Below are 26,767 nucleotides of genomic sequence, written 5' to 3'. Positions count from 1 at the left end.
AGGCGCGAACCCGATTCGCCTAAAATAAAAACTACACCGAGTGGAGAGCAATCCTCCCACTCGGGGGCTTAGCTGCGACCCCGTAATCGCCTAAGTTAAAAAAAATACTCTGAGTGCTGAGTAATCCTCCCATTCAGGGGCTTAGCCGCGGCCTCGTAATTGCCTAAGTCAAAAAATCCTCCAAGTGGAGAGCAATCCTCCCACTCGGGGGCTTAGCCGTGACCCCGTAATCGCCTAAGTTAAAAAATCCTCCGAGTTGAGAGCAATCCTCCCACTTGGGGGCTTAGCCGCGACCCCGTAATCACCTAAGTTAAAAAATCCTCCGAGTGGAGAGCAATCCTCTCACTCGGGGGCTTAGCCGCGAACCCGATTCACCTAAGATAAAAACTATTCCGAGTGGAGAGCAATCCTCCCACTCGAGGGCTTAGCTACGACCCCGTAATCGCCTAAGTTAAAAAATACTCCGAGTGGAGAGCAATCATCCCACTCGGGGGCTTAGGTGCGACCCCATAATCGCCTAAGTCAAAAAAATCCTCCGAGTGGAGAGCAATCCTCCCACTCGGGGGCTTAGCCGCGACCCCGTAATCGCCTAAGTTAAAAAATCCTCCGAGTGGAGAGCAATCCTCCCACTCGGGGGCTTAGCTGTGATTCCGTAATCGCCTAAGTTAAAAAATACTTCGAGTGGAGAGCAATCCTCCCACTCGAGGGCTTAGCTGCGACCCCGTAATCGCCTAAGTTAAAAAAAAATACTCCGAGTGGAGAGCAATCCTCCCACTCGGGGGCTTAGCCGTGACCCCGTAATCGCCTAAGTTAAAAAAATACTTCGAGTGGAGAGCAATCCTCCCACTCGCGGGCTTAGCTGCCAAGGTTGTCAGAATCGCGATTCTGTTATACGATTCTACGACTTTACGATCCAAACTAACCCCTATGATTCTATGATTTTAGTACTTAGAATCTACGTTTCTACGATCCTGATAGTGAAGATTCTACGATTTGCGATCCTACCATTGAGGCTCCGATCCGATTCAAAATCACGATTTTGACAACCTTGTTAGCCGCGACCCCGCAAGGACGACGAGGTGCAGGTCGTGTGCAACACCTGGTGCTCTTGCTCATGACCCTCTTGACGGAGCTGCATCACAAGTACAATGTACGCTCCATCTCGATCTGCAAGGACGACGAGGTGGAGGTCGTGTGCAGCACATGGTGCTCTTGCTCATGACCCTCTCGATGGAGCTGGGTCACAAGTACAATGAACGCTCCATCCTGATCCGCAAGGATGACGAAGTGCAGGTCATGTGCAGCACCTAGTGCTCATGCCCACAACCCTTTCATCGAAGCTTCATCACAAATACAACATCTGTTCCGAGTGAAAAATCAAGATTTAATCGGAATTAAAAGATTTGATAGCGGTAAAAGGAAAGCAACCATATTGAACGGAAGAAGCAAGTTCAGATGAATCCATCAAGGTCCAGAACCACAAACAGCAGTACTCGGGCATCAGGCCCGAAGGAGTTTAAGGATTACGAAATCACTTGGCATCCGGAGGCAAATAAAAGTGAGGCTTAAAGTTTGTTCACTCGGCAGGAGGAGGGCTAGTTGGCTCGACAAACTCGTCCAGGTCAATTCCATCAGCAATACGAGTGGCAGCATCGAGGATGGTCTCCATGAAGGACTGGAAGTTATGTCTCTTAGTATTGGCAACCTTGAGGGCCATGAACTTTTCATCTTTGACTTCCTTGCAATGGACGCGGACCAAAGACAGAGCCACGTCTGCACCGCACCGAGTAGATGACTTTTTCCATGCCTGCACTCGGTCGGGGATCTCGTTGAGTCAGGTCATTAGAGACTTGAGGTTATTTTGAAATGTCTCCCTCGGATAGAGCTCCGCGTTGATCTGTGATACCGCCACCTTCAGTTGAGCCAGATAATTGGTGACACTGGCGAGGCGAGATTCCAGTCGCAGCACGTTCATTGCAGCTTCATCCTTGATGGGGGAGTTTATAGGGTCCAACTCGGTCTCAATCCGCCCGGTCTCTTCCTCAAAGTTTTGACAGAATTCTTCACACACATAGAGAATTGATGAGTCAACAACTATATGAAGAGTCCATAGTGGCAAATCAGTCAGACAAAGGGAAAGTACCTTCAAGCATAAGGAACAACTTCTTGGCGAGTCCCCCCAGATAAACCTCCAGCTCGTCTCTCTTCCGAGCGACATCGCCAATTTGTCGGTCAGGACCACCTTGGCCTTCTTTAGCTGCACGACTTCTTTGTTGGCTTCAGTGATGGCAGTCTTCAATTTGGCATTTTCTTCTTCTAACTTGCCGACTGAAGCCACCTTCTTGTCGGCAAGTTCAGTTTTCTCCCGTGCCGTCTTCTGAGCTGTGGCAAGGTCAAGGTCGTTCTACTCCAGCGCCTTCTTCATTTTGTCTAAAGAAATAACATTCTTCAGACAAGCTTGGAGTTGTCTGTTTTCACTACGCACATCTGTTCGAGTGGGGTCACTGATAACCCACAAGTATAGGGGATTACAACAGCTTTCGAGGTAGAGTATTCAACCCAAATTTATTGATTCGACACAAGGGGAGCCAAAGAATATTCTCAAGTATTAGCAGCTGAGTTGTCAATTCAACCACACCTAGAAACTTAATATCTGTAGCAAAGTGTTTAGTAGCAAAGTCATATGATAGTAGTGGTAACGGTAGCAAAAGGTAATGATAGCAAAAGTTATGTTTTTGGTATTTTGTAGTGATGTTAACAATAGCAACGGAAAAGTAAATAAGCGAAGAACATTATATGGAAAGCTCGTAGGCAATGGATCGGTGATAGAGAATTATGCCGGATGTGGTTCATCATGTAACAGTCATAACCTAGGGTGACACAAAACTAGCTCCAATTCATCAATGTAATGTAGGCATGTATTCCGAATATAGTCATACGTACTTATGGAAAAGAACTTGCATGACATCTTTTGTCCTACCCTCCCGTGGCAGCGGGGTCCTAGCAGAAACTAAGGGAGATTAAGGCCTCCTTTTAATAGAGTAAGGGACCAAAACATTAACACATAGTGAATACATGAACTCCTCAAACTACGGTCATCACCGGTAAGTATCCCGATTATTGTCACTTCGGGTTTAACGGATCATAACACATAATAGGTGACTATAGACTTGCAAGATAGGATCAAGAACTCTCATATATTGATGAAAACATAATAGGTTCAGATCTGAAATCATGGCACTCGGGCCCTAGTGACAAGCATTAAGCATAGCAAAGTCATAGCAACATCAATCTCAGAACATAGTGGATACTAGGGATCAAACCCTAACAAAACTAACTCGATTACATGATAAATCTCATCCAAACCATCACCGTCCAGCAAGCCTATGATGGAATTACTCACGCATGGAGGTGAGCATCATGAAATTGGTGATGGAGGATGGTTGATGATGATGATGGCGACCGATTCCCCTCTCCGGAGCCCCGAACGGACTCCAGATCGGCCCTCCCGAGAGAGTTTAGGGCTTGGTGGCGGCTCCGTATCGTAAAACGCGATGAATCCTTCTCTCTGATTTTTTTCTCTCCGAACACGAATATATAGAGTTGGAGTTGAGGTCGGAGGAGCTCCAGGGGGGCCACAAGGTAGGGGGGCGCGCCCCCACCCTCGTGGCTAGGGTGTGGGCCCCCTGGTCTTCATCTTTTGCAAGGATTTTTTATTATTTCTGAAAATTTGTTCCGTGAAGTTTTAGGTCATTCCGAGAACTTTTGTTTCTGCACATAAATAACACCATGGCAATTGTGCTGAAAACAGCGTCAGTCCGGGTTAGTTCCATTCAAATCATGAAAGTTAGAGTCCAAAACAAGGTCAAAAGTGTTTGGAAAAGTAGATACGACGGAGACATATCAACTCCCCCAAGCTTAAACCCTTGCTTGTCCTCAAGCAATTCAGTTGACAAACTGAAAGTGATAAAGAAAAACTTTTACAAACTCTGTTTGCTCTTGTTGTTGTAAATATGTAAAGCCAGCATTCAAGTTTTCAGCAAAGATTATGAACTAACCATATTCACAATAACGCATAGGTCTCATGTTTACTCATATCAATGGCATAATCAACTAGCGAGCAATAATAATAATCTTGGATGACAACACTTTCTCAAAACAATCATAATATGATATAACAAATGGTATCTCGCTAGCTCTTTCTGAGACCGCAAAACATAAATGCAGAGCACCTTTAAAGATCAAGGACTGACTAGACATTGTAATTCATGGTAAAAGAGATCCAGTCAAGTCATACTCAATGTAAACTAATAGTAATGAATGCAAATAACAGCGGTGCTCTCCAACTGGTGCTTTTTAATAAGAGGATGATGACTCAACATAAAAGTAAATAGGTAGGCCCTTCGCAGAGGGAAGCATGGATTTGTAGAGGTGGCAGAGCTTGCTTTTGAAATAGAGGTGAATAATATTTTGAGCGTATACTTTCATTGTCAACATAACAACCAAGAGATGGCGATATCTTCCATGCTACACACATTATAGGTGGTTCCCAAACAGAATGGTAAAGTCTATATTCCCCCTTCCACCAACAAGCATCAATCCATGGCTTGCTCGAAACAACGAGTGCCACCAACTAACAAGAGTCTCAGGGGGAGTTTTGTTTGCAATTATTTTGATTTAGTTTGCATAAAGCATGGGACTAGGCATCCCGGTGACCAGCCATTTTTCTCGTGAGTGAGGAGCGGAGTCCACTCCTCTTGAGAATAACCCGCCTAACATGGAAGATACGGACAACCCTAGTTGATACATGAGCTATTCGAGCATACAAAACAGGATATTAATTGAAGGTTTAGAGTTTGGCACATACAAATTTACTTGGAACGGCAGGTAGATACCGTATATAGGTAGGTATGGTGGGCTCATATGGAATAACTTTGGGGTTTATGGAGTTGGATGCACAAGTAGTATTCCCGTTTAGTACAGGTGCATGCTAGAAAAAGACTGGGAAGGGACCAACTAGAGAGCGACAACAGTCATGAACATGCATTAAAATTAATCAACACCGAATGCAAGCATGAGTAGGATATAATCCACCATGAACATAAATGTCGTGAAGGCTATGTTGATTTTGTTTCAACTACATGCGTGAACATGTGCCAAGTCAAGTCACTTAAATCATTCAGAGGAGGATACCACCCTATCATACCACATCACAATCATTTTTAATAGCATGTTGGCACGCAAGGTAAACCATTATAAACTCCTAGCTAATCAAGCATGGCACAAGAAACTATGATCTCTAGTTTTCATTGCAAACACGTTTATTCATAATAGGCTGAATCAGTAACGATGAACTAATCATATTTACAAAAACAAGAGAGGTCGAGTTCATACCAGCTTTTCTCATCTCAGACAGTCCATCATGTAATCATCATTATTGCCTTTCACTTGCACGACCGAACGATGTGGATAATAATAATAATAGTGCACGTGCATTGGACTAAGCTGGAATCTGCAAGCATTCAATAAACAGGAGAAGACAAGGCAATATGGGCTCTTTTGTCAGATCAACAATAATGCATATAAGAGCCACTTCAACAATTTAATCATGGTCTTCTCCTATCGACCCCCAATGAAAAGAACTAAAATTATTTACACGGGAAAGCTCCCAACAAGCAAAAGAAGAACATGAAATCTTTTTGGGTTTTCTTTTTAATTACTACTACAAGCATGGAAATTAAAACAAGCTAAAAGCTACAACTATTTTTTTGGTTTTTCTTAAGGTTTATTAAAAACACAAGAAGAAAGCATAAAAAGGAAAATAAACTAGCATGGATGATACAATGAAAAAGTATGAGCACCGACATCTAGCAATGAGTGTGTGAACATGAATGTAATGTCGGTGAGAAATACGTACTCCCCCAAGCTTAGGCTTTTGGCGTAAGTTGGTCTATGGCCATGGCTGGCCTGGCGGATATCCATAATAATAGTTGGGGTCATACTACGATGCAGCGGCTATCGCCTCCTGAGCTGCAGCGTGGCGACGAGCGGCCTCTGCCCTCCTCTCGTACTCATATTCCTCCTCTCTGGTAATAACATATCTTCCTTTTGCCTGATAATCAAAGAAGGCATGAGCAGGGAGAGTAATACGGATAGCACGACGTCTGTCAAATGTTAAGCGATACTGGAGAGGTGATTCATTCCTCTCGACAAATTGGTGGTGAACCATAGCATAAAAGTCTAGGTAAGCAAGAGGTAATTCAATATCATCATTACGAATAGTTACACCAAGAAAATCAGCTAAGTAGGTTGCATAAATTCCACCAAAGAAATATCCATTAAATCTATTAAGATGCAACCTACGTGCAACAATGGCTCCCAAATTATAAGATTTGTCTCCTAACACAGCACTCCTAAGAATACTGAGGTCAGGGACACACATGTGACAAGCCTCATCTTTACCATTAATGCATCTACCTATGAAGAGAGCAAAATAATGTATAGCAGGAAAGTGAATACTCCCTATGGTAGCTTGTGTTATATCTCTAGATTTCCCCACAGTTATACTAGCAAGAAAATCTCTAAATTCATATTTGCGAGGATCCCTGATACTACCCCATTGTGGAAGTTTGCAAGCAGTGGTAAAATCCTCTAAGTCCATAGTGTAAGAATTTTCATAAAGATCAAACAGGACAGTTGGAGAATTATGTGAAGATGAAAATTCAAACCTCCTCACAAAGGAACTAGTGAGATAGTGGTACTGACGGCATTTTTCTTCCTCGAAGCTCACAAGATCAGTGTTACACAAATATGCGTTAAATTCTTCCTTAATCCCCGCTCGATCCATAAAGTTTTCCGAAGGCCATTCACAAGGATGAACTGGAGCGTCTCTTGGTGGCTCTTCATCAGCATCACGCATTGCAAGCATGGGATCTTGTTTCCTGGAAGAGCCACCTTGGTACATTTTCTAAACATATTTCTTCCTTTGGAAAATTTCTGAAATTTTTAGTAACTTTAAAATAAAAGTGAACCAAACTCAATAATATTGATACCAACTACTCCTACAAGTGCCTAGAGCCTATATCATGCATCAAAACTACTTGGAACCACATAAATTTGACTTGCAGGCTCAAGAACATGGTCACCTAGGCAGCATAAATTTGCAATGAATAAAGTACTAGAACAAAAACTAATTGGACCAATGGAGGAGTCACATACCAAGGAACAATCTCCCCAAGCAGTTTTGTGAGAGGTGCTTTGAGCAAGGAGATCGAAAATGGCAGCAAAATGAGCTAGAACTCATGCTTGAGCTTGATATTCGTGTTTGTGGGAGGAAGAAGAAGTGTGTGGGTGCAGGAATAAGTGGAGGAGGTCCACCATGGGCCCACGAGGCAGGGGGGCGCGCCCAGGGGGTAGGGCGCGCCCTCCACCCTCGTGGCCAGGTGGATGGCCCCCCTGTTGTGTTCTAAGTGGCAAATATTCTCAAATATTCTAGAAAAAAATCATATTTAAATTTCAGGGCATTTGGAGAACTTTTATTTTCGGGGTATGTTTATATTGCACGGATAATCAGATAACAGACAGAAAAATACTTATTTTTATTTTATTTAATATAAATAACAGAAAGTAAAAGAGGGTACAGAGAGTTGTGCCTTCTAGTTTCATCCATCTCATGCTCATCAAAAGGAATCCACTAACAAGGTTGATCAAGTCTTGTTAACGAACTCGTTCCGAATAACATGGAACCGGAGAAATTTTGAATAACACTATGTTACCTCAACGGGGATATGAACATCCCCAATAATAAGAATATCATATTTCTTCTTGACATTAGGAAGAGGAAATTCAAAACCTCCAAATATAATCGATGAAATTTTTCCAATAGAGTTGATACTATGAACTTGAGGTTGTTTCCTCGGAAAGTGTACTATATGCAGATTACCATTAACATGAACAGTGACATTGCCTTTAGTGCAATCAATAACAGCCCCTGCAGTATTAGAAAAGGGTCTTCCAAGAATAATAGACATACTATCGTCCTCGAGAATATCAAGAATAACAAAGTCCGTTAAAATAGTAACGTTTGCAACTACAACAGGCACATCCTCACAAATACCGACAGGTATAGCAGTTGATTTATCAGCCATTTGCAAAGATATTTCAGTAGGTGTCAACTTATTCAAATCAAGTCTACGATATAAAGAGAGAGGCATAACACAAACACCGGCTCCAAGATCACATAAAGCAGTTTTAACATAGTTTCTTTTAATGGAGCATGGTATAGTGGGTACTCCTGGATCTCCAAGTTTCTTTGGTATTCCACCCTTAAAAGTATAATTAGCAAGCATGGTGGAAATTTCAGCTTCCGGTATCTTTCTTTTATTAGTAAAAATTTCTTTCATATACTTAGCATAAGGATTCATTTTAAGCATATCAGTTAATGGCATATGCAAAAAGATAGGTCTAATCATTTCAGCAAAGTGCTCAAAATCCTCATCATCCTTTTTCTTCGATGGTTTGGGAGGAAAATGCATGGGTTTCTGAACCCATGGTTCTCTTTCTTTACCATGTTTTCTAGCAACAAAGTCTTTCTTATCATAACATTGATTCTTTGATTGTGGGTTATCAAGATCAACAACAGGTTCAATTTCTATATCATTATCATTACTAGGTTGAGCATCATCATGAACATTATCATTAACATTATCACTAGTTTCAGGTTCATTACCAGATTGTGTTTCAGCATCAGAAATAGAAATATCAATTGGATTTTCAGGTGTTTCAGTAATAGGTTCACTAGAAGCATGCAAAGTCCTATCATTTTTCTTTTTCTTCCTTTTAGAAGGACTAGGTGCATCTATATTATTTCTCTGAGAATCTTGCTCAATTCTCTTAGGGTGGCCTTTAGGATACAAAGGTTCCTGAGTCATTCTACCACCTCTAGTCATAACTCTAACAACATTATCATTATTCTTACTATTCAATTCATTGAGCAAATCATTCTGAGCTTTAAGTACTTGTTCTACTTGAGTAGTAACCATAGAAGCATGTTTATTAATAAGTTCAAGTTCACCTTTGACATTAGCCATATAATCACCCAAGTGTTCAAGCATACCAACACTGCGTTTTAATTCTCTACCAAAATAAGCATTGAAGTCTTCTTGCTTAGCCATAAATTTATCAAACTCATCTAAGCATGGGCTAGCAAATTTAGTAAACGGGATTTTAGCTTTATCATATCTATAGAGAGAATTTACCTTTACTACATGTGTCGGGTTATCAAGACCATGTATTTCTTCAATAGGATATAGATTAAGATCATATGTTTATTCAACAGGTGGTAAATTAAGACCATGTATTTCTTCAATAGGAGGTAAATTCTTAACATCTTCAGCTTTAATACCTTTTTCTTTCATAGATTTCTTTACCTATTGCATATCTTCAGGACTGAGAAATAGAATACCCCTCTTCTTTGGAGTTGATTTAGGAATAGGCTCAGGAGCTGGCTCAGAAAGTGTCCAATTATTTTCATTTGTCAACATATTATTCAATAGAATCTCAGCTTCATCCGGTGTTCTTTCCCTGAAAACAGAACCATCACAACTATCCGGGTAATCTCTGGAAGCATTGGTTAGTCCATTATAAAAGATATCAAGTATTTCATTTTTCTTAAGAGGATGATCAGGCAAAGCATTAAGTAATTGGAGAAGCCTCCCCCAAGCTTGTGGGAGACTCTCTTCTTCAATTTGCACAAAATTATATATATCCCTTAAAGCAGCTTGTTTCTTATGAGCAGGGAAATATTTAGCAGAGAAGTAATAAATCATATCCTGGGGACTACGCACACAACCAGGATCAAGAGAATTAAACCATATCTTAGCATCACCCTTTAATGAGAACGGAAATATTTTAAGAATATAAAAGTAGCAAGTTCTCTCATCATTAGTGAACAGGGTGGCTATATCATTTAATTTAGTAAGATGTGTCACAACAGTTTCAGATTCATAGCCATGAAAAGGATCAGATTCAACCAAAGTAATTATATCAGGATCAACAGAGAATTCATAATCCTTATCAGTAACAAAGATAGGTGAAGTAGCAAAAGCAGGGTCAGGTTTCATTCTAGCATTAAGAGATTGTTGGTTCCATTTAGCTAATAGCCTCTTGAGCTCGTATCTATCTTTGCAAGCTAAAATAGCTAAAGAAGCTTCTTTTTCAAAAACATAACCCTCAGGAATAACAGGTGATTCATTTTCATTAAGGGGAGAGTCTTCATCATCACTTTCATCAATATTATCAGTTTCAATATTTTCATTCTCTCTAACCCTAGCAAGTTGTTCATCAAGAAATTCACCAAGTGGCACAGTAATATCAAGCATAGAAGTAGTTTCATCATAAGTGTCATACATAGCAGAAGTGGCATCATCAATAACATGCGACATATCAGAACGAATAGCAGAAGCAGGTTTAGGTGTCGCAAGCTTAGTCAAAACAGAAGGTGAATCAAGTGCATAGCTAGATGGCAGTTCCTTACCCCCCCTCGTAGTTGAGGGATAAATTTTGGTTTTTGGATCTCTCAAGTTCTTCATAAAGATAAGCAGATATAAATCCCAAGTGACTCAAAGAATAGAGCTATGCTCCCCGGCAACGGCGCTAGAAATTAGTCTTAATAACCCACAAGTATATGGTATCGCAACAGCTTTCGAGGGTAGAGTATTCAACCCAAATTTATTGATTCGACACAAGGGGAGCCAAAGAATATTCTCAAATATTAGCAGCTGAGTTGTCAATTCAACCACACCTGGAAACTTAATATCTGCAGCAAAGTGTTTAGTAGCAAAGTAATATGATAGTAGTGGTAACGGTAGCAAAAGGTAATGATAGCAAAAGTAATGTTTTTGGTATTTTGTAGTGATGATAACAATAGCAATGGAAAAGTAAGAGAAGAACAATATATGGAAAGCCTGTAGGCAATGGATCGGTGATAGAGAATTATGCCGGATGTGGTTTATCATGTAACAGTCATAACCTAGGGTGACACAGAACTAGCTCAAATTCATCAATGTAATGTAGGCATGTATTCCGAATATAGTCATACGTGCTTATGGAAAAGAACTTGCATGACATCTTTTGTCCTACCCTCCCGTGGCAGCGAGGTCCTAGCGGAAACTAAGGGATATTAAGGCCTCCTTTTAATAGAGTCCCGGACCAAAGCATTAACACATAGTGAATACATGAACTCCTCAAACTACGGTCATCACCGGTAAGTATCCCGATTATTGTCACTTCGGGGTTAACGGATCATAACACATAATAGGTGACTATAGACTTGCAAGATAGGATCGAGAGCTATCATATATTGATGAAAACATAATAGGTTCAGATCTGAAATCATGGCACTCGGGCCCTAGTGACAAGCATTAAGCATAGCAAAGTCGTAGCAACATCAATCTCAGAACATAGTGGATACTAGGGATCAAACCCTAACAAAACTAACTCGATTACATGATAAATCTCATCCAACCCATCACCGTCCAGCTAGCCTACAATGGAATTACTCATGCACGATGGTGAGCATCATGAAATTGGTGATGGAGGAAGGTTGATGATGACGATGGCGACGGATTCCCCTCTCCGGAGCCCCGAACGGACTCCAGATCAGCCCTCCCGAGAGGTTTTAGGGCTTGGTGGCGGCTCCGTATCGTAAAACGCGATGAATCCTTCTCTCTGATTTTTTCTCTCCGAAACCAAATATATAGAGTTGGAGTTGAGGTCGGAGGAGCTCCAGGGGGCCCACGAGGTAGGGGGCGCGCCCCCCACCCTCATGGCTAGGGTGTGGGACCCCTGGTCTTCATCTTTTGCAAGGACTTTTTGTTATCTCCAAAAAGATGTTCCGTGAAGGTTCAGGTCATTCTGAGAACTTATGTTTCTGCACATAAATAACACCATGGCAATTCTGCTGAAAACAGCGTCCGTCCGGGTTAGTTCCATTCAAATCATGCAAGTTAGAGTCCAAAACAAGGGCAAAAGTGTTTGGAAAAGTAGATACGATGGAGACGTATCAGTCACTCGGTTCAAAAGGCGAAACATACAGCTGGCAAAGCAAACAGTCGACAAGTGGTTACCTCCCATGACAGCTGCTTCATCCTTGGCCTTCTGCATATTTTGCTTAGCCAGTTCCAGATCAAGGCTGAGCTGAATTTGTTTCTGCTCCAGTTCAGCGAACTGAGCCCGAATGCACAAGATTTCTGCAATCGACAAATAAGACACATCAGTCGACAGTGGATGAACAAAGATCGATCGCTTCTGAGCGATAAGATACAAGTTTAGATCATTACGGCAAAAAGAGTTCTAAGAGTCACTACGAAAAAAGACACATCCGTGACATTTTGGGCCGAACGAAAAAAATTTCTGTCATACTTATGACACTTCTATGACGATAATTGTGACAAAACCCGGTATCATCATAAATGTGGTGGGGTCCTACTTCTATGACAAAAAATCATGACAAAAAATGGGCTTTTCGTACTGGACGGGCCGGAAACGCAGCTGCATGACATTCTTTGGGCCGTCCATGACGAAAAAACCGTGGTAGAAGCGAGGGCAAGGAAAATATCGGGGTGTTCCCTGTTATGGTGGGTGGTCGGGGCCGAGCGATGCGCGTTTCTCTCGAACACACACGCGCGTGGGTGTGAGGCGTTGGGCTCTAACTGAACCCGAGTGAGGCGTTCGCCTACTGAAACCGAGCGATTGCACTGCAGGCTACGCGTTGCTGAACCCGAGCGATCGATCGATGGCTGTTAACTGAACCTGATCGAGCGATTCCTTCGCTACTGCTGCTAACTGAAGCCGATCGATGCTGCCTCTGGATGAACAGTGAGCATATCTGGGGGGTTTGGATGAACAGTTCCTGGTGGGGGTGGCTGAACAGGACCCTGTGGTGTTGCCTCTGGATGAACAGGACCCCGATCGATTGAGCCGGTTGGGGCTGGATGAACAGGACCCCGTGGAGGGCTGGATGAACAGTAGACAGTGGAGGGCTGGATGAATAGTAGCCCGTGGAGGGGTGGTTGAACAGGAGCCCGTGTAGAGAGGGCTGGTTGAACAGTAGCCGGTGGAGTAGCGCGGGGTGGAGGCTGGATGAACAGGAGCCCGTGGATGAACAGTCGTAGGTGGAGACTGGAGGAGGTCGACGGTGGATGAACAGTAGCCCGTGGAGGCTGGAGGGGGTCGACGGTGGAGATGAACAATATCTCGTGGAGGCCCGTTTTGCGGTACGCCACACCCCTCCCGATGAACAGGACCCCCGTTTCGACCGTAGCGCTCCAACACAAGTCCGTTTCCTCCGTTTTGCGGTACACCAAACCCCTCCCGATCAACAGGACTCCATTTCGACTATAAGATGTCCGTTTCCTCCGCTTTGCGTTATGCCAGACCCCTCCCGATGAACAGGATCCCGTTTCGAACGTGGCCGGTCGAACACAAGGCCGTTTCCTCCGTTGTGTGGTAGGCCAGGCCTTGTTTCCATCGGTTGTTCCGTCCAAGCCCTCCCGATGAACACGATGACACATTCCATTCCGACCCAGCCGGTTGGCTCCCCATGAACATGACGACGACACTGTTTCTCAGTTCCGACCCAGCCATGTACACGAGCCCTAGTCGTATGTATGCGCGAGTAGGCGTTCGAGACCCTGTCCGTATGTACGTACGTGACCGTATTTTCTTTCTTGCACACTGGCCGTTGTACGTACGTGTACATGCTACGTGCGCGCCTCTACTACGACACGTGCGCGCCACTACATGGACCAGTCTGTATGTACATGTTCGCGACCAGAATGATGATGCTATGTACGCTTCGACCAGGTGGGTCCCGACTATCACGCACTTCCTTGCGTGTGAAGATGTAGCTGGTGGGTCACAGTAGTCAGGGGCGAATCATTTTTTTTGCCCGGACGCACTTCCTTGCGTGCGAAGATGTAGCTGGTGGGTCCCAGCAGTCAGGGGGAAACGTTTTTTCGTGAAATATGGTGGCCCGTCCGGTGGGTCCCCGCTGTTAGGTGGAGGAATAATTATTTTGCGCGTAATAAGGAGGCACTTCCTTGCGGCTGCCGTGGACCCAGCTGTCAGCCTCTCCATGTATAGTACTCTTCCGATGGAAGTCGGTCGTTGACCACATTGACCACGCTGCACCAAGAGCACCACGGCGGTCGACGACGGCGAGGCTTAGGAAGGGGACGAAGCGGAGCCGGGGAAGACGCGGCAGTGGATACCCACGCGGAGAGGAGTACGAGTGAGGGAGTCCTGGATTAGGGGGTCTCCGGACAGCCGGACTATCTCCATTAGCCGGACTGTTAGACTATGAAGATACAAGATTGAAGACTTCGTCTCGTGTCCGGATGTGACTCTACTTGGCGTGGAAGGCAAGCTAGGCAATACGGATATGGATATCTCCTCCTTTGTAACCGACCTTGTGTAACCCTAACCCTCTCCGTTGTCTATATAAACCGAAGGGTTTTTAGTCCGTAGGACAACAATCACAACATACAATCATACCATAGGCTAGCTTCTAGGGTTTAGCCTCTCTGATCTCGTGGTAGATCTACTCTTGTACTACCCATATCATCAATATTAATCAAGCAGGATGTAGGGTTTTACCTCCATCAAGAGGGCCCGAACCTGGGTAAAACTTCATGTCCCCTGCCTCCTGTTACCATCCAGCCTAGGCGCACAGTTCGGGACCCCCTACCCGAGATCCGCCGGTTTTGACACCGACATTGGTGCTTTCATTGAGAGTTCCTCTGTGTCGTCACCGTTAGGCTTGATGGCTCCTACTATCATCGATAGCGATGCGGTCCAGGGTGAGACTTTTCTCCCCGGACAGATCTTCGTATTCGGCGGCTTTGCACTGTGGGCTAATTCGCTTGGCCATCTGGAGCAGATTGAAAGCTACGCCCCTGGCCATCAGGTCAGATTTGGAAGTTTGAATTACATGGCCGACATCCGCGGAGACTTGATCTTTGATGGATTCAAGCCACAGCCGAGCGCGCCGCACTGTCGCGATGGGTATGACCTAGCTCTGCCACCGAACAGTACCCCAGAGGCCGCGCCCGCATCAGCTCCGACCCTTAGCTCGGAGCCAACTGCGCCAGTCGAGGACGGGTGGTTAGACACCGCCTTAGGGGTTGCAGTCTCAACAACGATCGAGCTGAACACCAGCCTAACAGTCTGCGCAGCCCGTGACTCCAAGGTGCCGGACTCTTTTCCAGACTCCGAACCATCCGCACCCCTGCCAATCGAATCCGATTGGGTGCCGATCATGGAATTCACCACCGCGGATATCTTTCAGCACTCGCCCTTCGGCGACATTCTGAATTCACTAAGGTCTCTCTCTTTGTCAGGAGAGCCTTGGCCGGATTATGGCCAACAGGATTGGGATGCGGACGACGAAGAAATTCGACGCCCACCCACCACCCACTTAATAGCCACTGTCGATGACTCAACCGACATGCTCGACTTCGACTCCGAAGACATCGACGGTATGGACGACGATGCGGGAGGCGAAGAGGAACCACCGCCCACAGGGCGCTGGACGTCCACCTCATCATATGACATATACATGGTGGACACACCAAAAGAAGACGACGACGATGAACGGAAAGACGCACCGAAGGCTCGTTCCCTCGAGAAGCAGTCAAAGCGGCGGCGCAAGCACGGCCCCAAATCCCGCCTCGGCAGAAATAACGATCATACAGACCCAGCGTTGGAGCAGGGCGAACCACTATCGGACTACGGCAATATGGAAAATCAAACCAAACAAACTAATTCTGTCAAAGATAATAGTTCGGACGATATAACGCCGGACAGGCACCCGGAGCAGCATAATGCCCGTCAAAGGCTTGTTGCCACCGCGAGGAGTCTGAAAACGCAGAAGCAAAGGCTCAAGGCTGCGCAGGACACACTCCAAATCAGATGGAGTAAAGTACTCAACACAGCAGCGAAGTACGGCGACAATCGCCCCACCAAGAGCTACCCAAAGAGGAAGTTGTTACCTGAATTCGATGAGGAGGCCTCAGACCCCCCACAACCAAAAATCAAAACAGCCACCTGGCCGGATAGACGACCTCACGGCCAACATCGAGCCGCAAACAACGCCACTCACAACCCAATACGCAATCCACGCGAGGCCTCGCACCAAAAGGACGGTGCAACCAGATCCATCTATGGACCACGCAAGCGAGCCCCAGCATACAATGCAACACAACAAACATCCGAACAACACGGTACACCCAGATACAGGGGTGCCGCACACCCCCTATGTTTCACCGATGAGGTGCTGGACCATGAATTTCCACAGGGATTCAAACCCGTAAACATAGAGGCATACGACGGAACAACAGACCCTGGGGTCTGGATTGAGGACTATATCCTCCATATCCATATGGCTCGAGGAGATGATCTCCATGCCATCAAGTACTTACCCCTCAAACTCAAAGGGCCAGCTCATCACTGGCTTAAAAGCCTCCCCGAAAACTCCATTGGAAGCTGGGAAGAGCTCGAAGACGCTTTTCGGGAAAATTTTCAAGGGACTTATGTCATACCTCCGGACGCGGACGGTTTGAGTCATATAACTCAACAGCCCGAAGAGTCAGCCCGAAAACTTTGGAACAGGTTTCTTACTAAAAAGAACCAAATTGTCGACTTTCCGGACGCTGAAGCCTTGGCAGCTTTTAAGCATAGCATCTGTGACGAATGGCTCACCAGACACCTCGGCCAAGAAAAGCCGAGAACAATGGCAGCATTAACAAGCCTCATGACCCGCTTTTGCGCGGGTGAGGACAGCTGGCTAGCCAGATGCAGCACTAGCGACCCCAGTACATCTGAAGTTAGAGATGTAAACGGGAAATCACGGCGCAACAGCAATAACAAACGCCGGAATAAAGAAGACAACATGAAGAGCACGGCAGTAAACACCGGATTCAAAGGCTCTCGGCCAGGTCAGCAAAAGCCGCCTTCTAAAGGCACTAGAGACGAACTGACCAGCCTAAACAAAATTCTGGACCAAATATGTCAGATCCATAGCACCCCTGGTAAACCCGCTAATCATACCCATAGAGAATGTTGGGTCTTCAAGCAGTCCGACAAGCTCAACACCGTACACAAGGGGGAGGATACACCAAGTGAAGACGAGGATGAGCCTCTCAAGCAAGACACGGGGGAACAAAAGAACTTTCCACCAGAAGTCAAAACAGTAAACGTGTTACACGTGATCAAAGGAAGAAACAAAACGGCACTCCCAGAAAAATATGCCCAAGGGCCTATCACCGCGGAGTCCTGCCACTGGTCGTCTCAACCGATCACTTTCGACCATCGTGATTACTCAGCAAGTATCCGGCGTGCAGGATGGGCTGCCCTGGTATTAGACCCAATAATTGACGGATACCACTTCACACGAGTCCTGATGGACGGTGGCAGCAGTCTAAACCTGATATATCAGGATACAATCCGCGAAATGGGGATAGACCCAACAAAAATTTGCCATAGCAACACTACCTTTAAAGGAGTAACGCCAGGCCCAGGGGCTCATTGCACGGGCTCCCTGCTACTAAAAGTTATACTTGGCTTCCCCGATAACTTCCGTAGCGAACATTTAAGCTTCCACATCGCTCCGTTCCAAAGTGGCTATCAAGCACTACTCGGACGCTAAGCTTTCGCTCGCTTTAATGAAATACTGCACTACGCTTCCCTCACACTCAAGATGCCCAGTCCACGTGGCATCATTATAGTAAACAGAAGTATTAAGCGATCTTTGCACGCCGAAGAGAGTGCGGCTGCCTTGGCAGCCGCACACTAAAAACGGCCTCACCAACTAAAGCATTTAACAGGTCGTCAAGACCTCGGACACGGTTAGTCGAGTCCGGCGCCGCTATATGTAATTTATACCAGATCAATGGTCACACCCCTATTACAAAATACAAGGGGCTCAACGCGCGCAGACAAGTGGCAATTTTTACTCATCTTGAATTATATATGGTTTCTTTAAAAACTATCTTTCCGCACGACAACTTTTTCACCTAAGTTCCTCTCTTTTACAGATGATCATCGTGTTACACCCGTCCAGGATACGGCACAACAGAGACACAGGAGCAGACGTGCAGCAGGGACCCGCTCCAAGGATTCTTTTTAGATTAAGACCCTGCGTAAACCTTTTTACTATCTCTTGTTGATACTTATCCACCAAATTCTCAGCACAGTTGAGAAGGATGCTGACGTCTTGGCATGTGGCCACGTCAGAATAATGCACGTACCTGGACACAAGGGGCTTCTTACGAAGGGCACTATTTAGGCCCGGTTTATACCATAAAGACCGAATACCTTAGGGAGTATTCAGCGTCGCGAGTTTGGCCTTATATGCATCAGCTCCAAATCATTGTCTTTGGTCAAATGTTGGGTTTGCCCGGCTCCTGTGTTTTGGCCACTTTACCGGCTAAGGTAGCACCAGGAGAACTACTGCGATTGTGCCCTGGTTCATCCGGACGAGCACCTCAGTAGAGAAAGCCGAAAACTGACTGTCATGATATAGCGTGAGACTGGTCAACCACTCGATGACCTATCGGAATGTTAGAATTCTTCCGCCTTAACGAAGGGCCGTTTTTCGGCCAGGCATGTACGCACCCCGGGATCGGGAGAGTGCGGAGCCACCAGGGGCTATCTAGTAGCCCCACTGTCAAACTCCTATGGCTAAGTGAAAGTGTTAAAGCATTATAGTCCGGTTGCCTCGCTCGCTACGCTATCACCTCCTTAATAGGACCAAGACATTGGGTTAAGTGTGAACACGCATTTTTTTGCGAGCACCTCCGCATTATATGCGTGGGGGTTGAAGCCGACGGCTGCAATCTTTCAGGTTATACACATGTATACATAAACGGCCGCACAAGAGGCATCATACTACTTTCAGGCAAAAGTATAAACATGGCCTTATAAAAACTTCATAAAGGCATTGTGTTTACAATGAGAATACATATCACTCAAACATAATATTCTTCGAGCACTGGGCCTCTATCAAACGAGCACCCTCGAGAACCTCCTCGAAATAGTGCTCGGCAGCCACTCGGCCTATGGCCGAACCCTGCGCCGCAATAGTGGTAGCGTCCATCTCCGCCCAGTATGCTTTAACACGGGCAAGGGCCATCCGCGAGCCTTCTATGCACGCCGACCTCTTCATCGCATTAATGCGCGGCACCGCACCAAGGGACTGCTGCACTAAGCTGAAATAGCTGTTCGGCTTTGGCTTTTCCAGCCATAGCTGATCCACAACAGACCTCATGGCGAGTCTGGACAACCTATTCAGTTCGGCCCATTCGGCTAGCTGGTCAGTCAATGGAAGCGGACGCTCTGGAACGTGGAATTGTGACCAGAACAGCTTGTCCACTTCATGATCTGTTTGACCTTGGAAGTACTTGGCCGCGTCGGCAGCGCTCGCCGCCAAATCCATATACGCATCTGCCGAACTCCATAGCCGATCCAGAGGGGCATACCATGGATCTCCGAACTTCCTCCGTAACATGAAGGGTTTCCCAGCCGCAATATCCCTGGCTTCCCGCAGCTCCTCCTTCTTCGCTCCCATAGCAGAACGGGTGTCTTTGTCCGCCGCCGTGGCCTTCTCAAGGTCCGTTGCCTTCGCTCGGTTTTCTTTTTCAAGGACCCGGCAACGGTCGGCAGTGTCTTTTAATTCTACGGCCACCTTGGCCATCTTCTCTTGGCTCTCACAATGTGCGGCCTTCTCGGCTTTCAACTCTTTGGCCGCCTTCAAAGCAGCGGCATTACTAATCCTCACTTGTTCCTTGGCTCGGGCAAGTTTTGCCCGCAAGGTTTCCACGGTGGCAGCTCCATCTGCAGTCACAACATATTAAAGATACTAGCATCATACTGCTCTTACTATGTGGCGTTCACCAAGATAATAATACTTACCCTGTGCCTCATCAAGCCTCTTGTTAACATGCTCGATGTCGGCGTCTGCCGCATCTAGTTGCCATTTTAATTTGGCAAACTCACTAGTCCGGCTAGCCACCGGAGCTTCCACCGCCTGCACATAGGGACAGTCTGGTTATTGCCAAGGAATATGATCCTCTGTTCGCCGCCGTTCTCGACGATAACCAGAGTCTCAGGGGCTACTATCTACACAGGGCACACCTAACATGTGCAGCACTATCATATATTATCTCACGTACCTCAAAGCCTGTCAGTAGACTCATAAAGGCTTCATGTAATCCACTTTCAGTGGACGATATTCTCTCCATCACCATACCCATCAGCATAAGGTGTTCTTCTGAGATGGCCGCTCGCCCCACTAACTCCCTCAGAACGTCCGACCGCACACTAGACGGTGTCGGACTCTTTTGTCTGCTCTCTTCGGGAGACGGACGCTGGGGACTTCGGGGGTCTATTGGATTATCTTCTGGCCTCACTGGATCCGGAGAGGCCCTCCGTCACGACACTTCGGGGTCGCCCGCTTCTTGAGCGGAGGAGTCCGGGGGAGGCGTTTCGCTCTCCATCATCTCTGGAAGAAGATCCCCCGAAGACGAGCTCATCTGAGAGGGGCTAAGGCCCGAAGTGCAAGATATATGCGGTGGTTATTTTCTCAGAGAAAAAAGATAGCATACCTTTACTATTAAAGTATTTTGGATCACTTACGACTCGTTGGAGGGCTGATCCCCCCGCGGACTTTGTGCGGTAAAAGCACCCCCCGAGGCAGGACCCTCTATGGGAGACTTCTTCTCCCGTTTGGAGGCTTCGGCTTACGGATCCTCAGAAGCAGTCCTTTTCCTCCCCGGTCGTCCTCCTTCATGGAGACGCTCGTTCCCTCGGTTGGAACGAGCAGCGATAGGGGCCTGTGTCCGCCTGTATTATCCCCCCCCCCGGTATCTTCCTTCAAGGGCTCCGGGCAAGGTGCGACCTCGAGCATCTTTTCCAATACCAGATTTTCCAAACCCTCAGGGAGGGGGGACAAACACCGAATCATCTTCGCCTTTGTTAGCCAGTCCTGGTCAAAAAGCAAACTCTGAGAAATAACTTCGAATAAAAGACAGTGTGTTCGGCTAGAGGATTTCTTACTTGTTTGGCGGCGCGGTTACTGCTCAGGCCCACATCCTCGGTAATATCCGGACATTCTACTTGAGGTCCAAAGAATGACTTGTACATCTCCTCATGCGTCAGGCCGAGGAAACTTTGAATGGCACGTGGTCCCTCTGGGTTGAACTCCCATAAGCGAAGGGGCCGGCGTTTGCAAGGCTGGACTTGACGAACCAGCATAACTTGTATTACCACAGCCAAATTAAAATCTCCCTTGAAGAGATCTCGGATGCAGCTTTGCAGTATAGGCACGTCCTTGGCTGACCCCAGCTCAGACCTCTGCTAATCCATAACATCACTTGTGGTGGGGGGCCCGAGCGGAAAGCAGGGGCAGCCACCCACTTGGCACTTCTGGGAGCCGTGAAGTAAAACCACTCCTGTTGCCATAATTCGGACACCTCTGGGAAGGAACCTTTTGGCCATGGAACTCCTGCCATCTTGCTTATTGATGCACCTCCGCACGCTGCATGTTTCCCCTCGATCATCTTCGGCTTTACTTCGAAGGTCTTGAGCCACAGGCCGAAGTGAGGGGTAACGCGGAGGAAGGCCTCACACACGACAATAAATGTCGAGATGTGGAGAAAGGAGTCCGGAGCTAGATCGTGGAAATCTAGCTCGTAATGGAACATCAAACCCCTGACGAAAGGATCCAGAGTGAGGCCTAGACCTCGTAGGAAGTGGGAGACGAACACGACGTTCTCGTTGGGTTCGGGAGTAGGGACGATCTGCCCTCGAGCAGGAAGCCGATGCGAAACCTCGGCGGTTAGGTATCTGGCCTCTCTCAACTTCTTGATGTCCTCTTCCGTAGCAGAGGAGGGCATCCATCGGCCTTGAAGGCTGGATCCGGACATGATTGAAGATCCGGAGCACCTAACCTGGGCTTTGGGTGTTAGAACTCGAGGTGGGGAAAGGGTTCGATTGAGCACGAGAGGGAAAAAGCGAAAACCTTGTCCCCTTATAAAGAGGGTGAATATCAAGCGTCCTCTCCGTAGCCGTTTGGGACTTGCCTATAATCTAGGAGTCCTAGACACGGTTGGGTTACCCACGACCGCATTAATGAGAATCCCGTAATTGAGGGAACACGATCTCCGCTTCGACAACACGTAGAAACCGCCCCATGTTATGTGTGAAGCTGGTTAAAAGAAACGGTTCGAATAATCACCGGGCCATGACATAACATCGTGCTGCCAAAACAAGCCAGCAAATTAGATCTGCGAAAATATTATTCTCTCTGCGGTGGAATGTGGAACTTATTTTGCAGGGTCAGACACTATCCTCGTATTCAAATTCTTCTGTGATGTATTCGGAGAAGGAACCCGCCTTGCAATGCTGAAGATAATTCTACGCGCCGGACTCATCGTCATTGAAGCCTGGTTCAGGGGCTACTGAGGGAGTCCTGGATTGGGGGTCTCCGGACAGCCGGACTATCTCCATTAGCCGGACTGTTAGACTATGACGATACAAGATTGAAGACTTCGTCTCATGTCCAGATGGGACTCTACTTGGCGTGGAAGGCAAGCTAGGCAATACGGATATGGATATCTCCTCCTTTGTAACCGACCTTGTGTAACCCTAACCCTCTCCGGTGTCTATATAAACCGAAGGGTTTTTAGTCCGTAGGACAACAATCACAACATACAATCATACCATAGGCTAGCTTCTAGGGTCTAGCCTCTCTGATCTCGTGGTAGATCTACTCTTGTACTAACCATATCATCAATATTAATCAAGCAGGACGTAGGGTTTTACCTCCATCAAGAGGGCCCGAACCTGGGTAAAACTTCGTGTCCCCTGCCTCCTGTTACCATCCAGCCTAGACGCATAGTTTGGGACCCCCTACCCGAGATCCGCCGGTTTTGACACCGACAACGAGGGTTCACTAGTTCGGCTGCGGTGTGAGGCTGCCGTCACCGCAGAATAACATGGGGTGTGGGTGAGTGGAGGGATGGCCTGGCCAGCGGTGGGAGTAGTAGGGGGCGGTGAGGCCTCCGTGGCAGCATAGCCAGCCACGGGAGGCAGGAGCAGGCGGCACGACCGGTGCTGATTTGGGTGGCTGGAGTAAGAAGACCAGAGCTTGAAGAAGCAAGACGGCCGTTGGATGGACAATGTATGGTCACTACAGCTAGAATCGTTTATATTGACTAAATTGACAAAGCCCTTGGTACGCGTCAACTTAGTAGGTCCACAGGTCAGCTTTCGAAACGGTGCGCCCCAGATATCAGGGGGACAAATCATTTTTTGGGCGAGTGAAGCTAGAATATCTGGGATTGAAGAAGAAGCACGGCATCCGTTGGATGGACATCCAATGGCCACTGCTACTAGAACCATGTGTTGACAATAAGTTGACAAAGCCTTGCATACGCGTCAACTCTTTTTTTAGGGGACGCGTCAACTTAGTAAGGCCACAAGTGTGTGGCAGAGAACTTACACCCATTTAAGATTTGTAAGAATGTGCAGCCAATTTTTGAATTCTAATGGAATTTACTACAGCCCATTTACAGTTTGTTAAAAGTACAGCCCATTTCAACCAACCATTCAAAAAAGAATCCAATAAAATTTCCCACATTTTGATGGGATCCGGAATATTTTTATCCAGAAATTTCTAGTCAGATTAAATACAATTTCAATATAAATTTATACTACGTAAAAATCCAACGAAACATTATGCTCGCAACAATTAATGAAATTAAAATTTTCAATATCCAAAAATAACATTTTATAAAGTAATTATGTGTTTGGTGCATTTTTTATAGTTACTGCCCAGTTTTTATAATTGCATCCCATTTATTATTTCTTAAATCCCATTTTCTTGTTAAGCCTAATGCATCCCCCTAGGAAAGATTTGCAGCCCAGCGGGGCGGAGAATAACAACTTGACCTTGCCTGGGTATTCCTAAAAAAGTATAGTTGGGCTAGCCATTTTCAGCTTGACAAAATTAATATCTGGGCTGGATATCTGGCCTGGGCTAGACGGGCCACAGCCCGCCCAGTTAATACCTGCAGCGATGTTTTCGTTGTTGTTCAGAGGAGAAAAATTAATATCTGGGCTAAACATCGCTCAAGAAAAACTCTGCAGTGCTCACACCTCAAAAACACAAATACTACTCGAGCTGCTTGGTCCCAGCTGTCGGCCACTTCTTGTGCAATTCTCTCGTTTATTGAGTACATAGGTTGACAATGGTGTGGGACCGTGATGTCAGGAAACCAGGAGGAAGCAAAAAAATATTGTTTTATATACTAATAAGGAGGCACTTGCGTACGTGCGGCTATGGCCCTGGTGGGTCCCTATTGTCATCCTCTCCAATTAAATTAATCTCCTCATCCTCATGTCTGTTGACCATGTTGACAATGCGAGACGGCGGCACCACGGCGAGCGCAACAACTTGAAGGACGACGGAGAGGGCCTTGCGGGCCCTATAGATGGTCTGATACAGCGCCCGCTGCTCATTCGGGAAGCCAGGATCATACGGCCACATGTCCGTGATGGCATTGTCGTTCACTTGTTCACCGGTGCTCGTTGAGGAGACGGAGGTTGCAGCACAGGTCCTCCTGCGCTGGTAGCTCTTCCGCCATTAGGGCTTCGAAGTGCGGCCGCACCTACTCTATGGTGAACACGGCATGAACCGGCTTGGACAGTGGCATCGGCTCTTGGTCAGAATCTACGTACATCGTCTGATTGTCGTCGCTCAGCTCAGCGAGCTAGCTCGCGAGCCAGCATGCCCGGCTGCTGGACCGACCTGCTGCCAAGCACGAGTCTAACTGCCTGGCCCACCCAGACCGCCTCCCTCGCCCGTGCACGCTTTCCGCCCGAAATGGTCAGCGCTGCCCGCCCCGCTTCCCGGTGTAGGCGATTGCTCCGCCTTCAAACGACACAAGTGTCATCCGTCCGTCCTTCTGCCGCCAACATTAATGGTACGCGGTTGCCGAGGCGGCTACTCCGGCGCCACATGTCCGTCCCTCCGCCGCCCACCATTGCTATATAAACTGTTGTGCTGGCCATAGCCGCAGTCATCTGCATTTGTTCCCTTTCTCCTGTCCACACCACTACTGCCCACCATGGCTTCCTCGCGCTCCAGCGCTATTCGGGACGGGAGGACGACGGACCACAAGGAGATGGCAGCCATTGCTGCCGACTGGCTGGCCGGCAGGCAGCCGGCGGACGACGACATCCCAATGGAGAACATGGTAGTCGACGATCCGGCGCCAACCCCCACCTCTGCGCCATCCTCGCCGGTGCATTGCACCATGACCATCGGCGAGGCCCGTGCCCAATATATGGACGTGGTGAGGCAGAAGCATGAGGAGCTGTTCTAGGAGGCGCAGGCCGACGCCGCCTACAACCACCATCTCCTCCAGGAGCACCTGCAGGCGGAGGAGCAGATCACCGCGGAGCGAGCGGAGCAGGAGGCGCTGCTCGACTCGTACCGCTCTGCCCGCGAGGTCCGCCTCGAGCGCTGGTGGTACCGCATGTGGGTGGCAGAGGCTGCGGCCGCCTACAAAGAGGGCGATGAAGCAGGTGAGGCACTGTTTGGCGAGACCGAGGACGAGGCAGAGGACAATGCTGGCTCCAACGAGTCCTCGCTCCGCAGGCGTCGACGAGGCCCTGCTCCGCTGAGGCCCTGTGGCGCCAACAACGAGGCAGAGGACACCGCCGGCTCCGCTGAGGCCCCACCCTGCCGGCAACGAGGGGGAGGATTTCCCTCGCTCCGCCGAGGCGCCGCCCGCTGGCAACGAGACAGAGGACATCGCCGGCTCCGCCGAGGCCCCGCCCCGCTGCCAATGAGGCCGCGCCACACATAAAACAAGGAAGAGTAGAACACGGTAGGTTGTCGCTGCTCTGGTCCAAGTAAGGCCATCGCTGCTACCCTACAGTTGCTGGCACTGAGTTGTACATCATGGAGCAATTATATGATTACAGGATGATTGAAGAGCGCTCCGTGGTTGAGCAAGCTCATGAGATACAGTCATTTGCTAGAGAACTTGAGCCCAGATGCAGGTGGGTAGCTTCGGTTAATTAATTATACCTCCATTGCACCCGTTTTTAGTTGAAGAATGTCTGAAATGTAATGAAATCCGGCATGTTTATATGAAATCCGACCGTGTATGAATGAATTTGTTTCAATTAGTTCGAATTCTTGTATCACTGGCATTGGATGAACATGCAAAACAATACGTACTAGCATTATTCCCAGGGTGATCACCTAGTTTGCAGCAGTTTCACATGTACTCCCTCCGGTCCTTTCTAGTCTGCATACAAGTTTTGTCTGCAGTCAAAGTATCTCTACTTTGACCAATCTTATAGAAAAAGGTATGCACTTTCACAATGTGCAAAGTAAAAAGGAACAAAAGGAGTACAAAGTGTTTGAGTAACTTTTTAGCGTTCCTGTACATTGCAATCAAACACACAAGCCTGGTAATTCATAGAGAACATTCAAAACAATCGATGATTATGCATCTCAGTGATTCACATGTCAGAGCCAATATTTACTTCACAACTAAAGAATAAAGAAAAAATGGATCAACGCTGCTGACAACAAAGGGCATCCCATTCGAAAATATCAAACGCATGTCTTCTTGCTAAAATCAATGAGCAAAATTTGACAAGGTTGTCCCATTCCAAAATATCAAATGCCTACGAT

The sequence above is a fragment of the Triticum urartu genome, chromosome 1A, assembly GCF_056163025.1.
Source record: "Triticum urartu cultivar PI428250 chromosome 1A, HENAU_Tu73, whole genome shotgun sequence".
Lineage (NCBI taxonomy): Eukaryota > Viridiplantae > Streptophyta > Magnoliopsida > Poales > Poaceae > Triticum > Triticum urartu.
Note: the sequence above shows the minus strand (reverse complement) of the source record.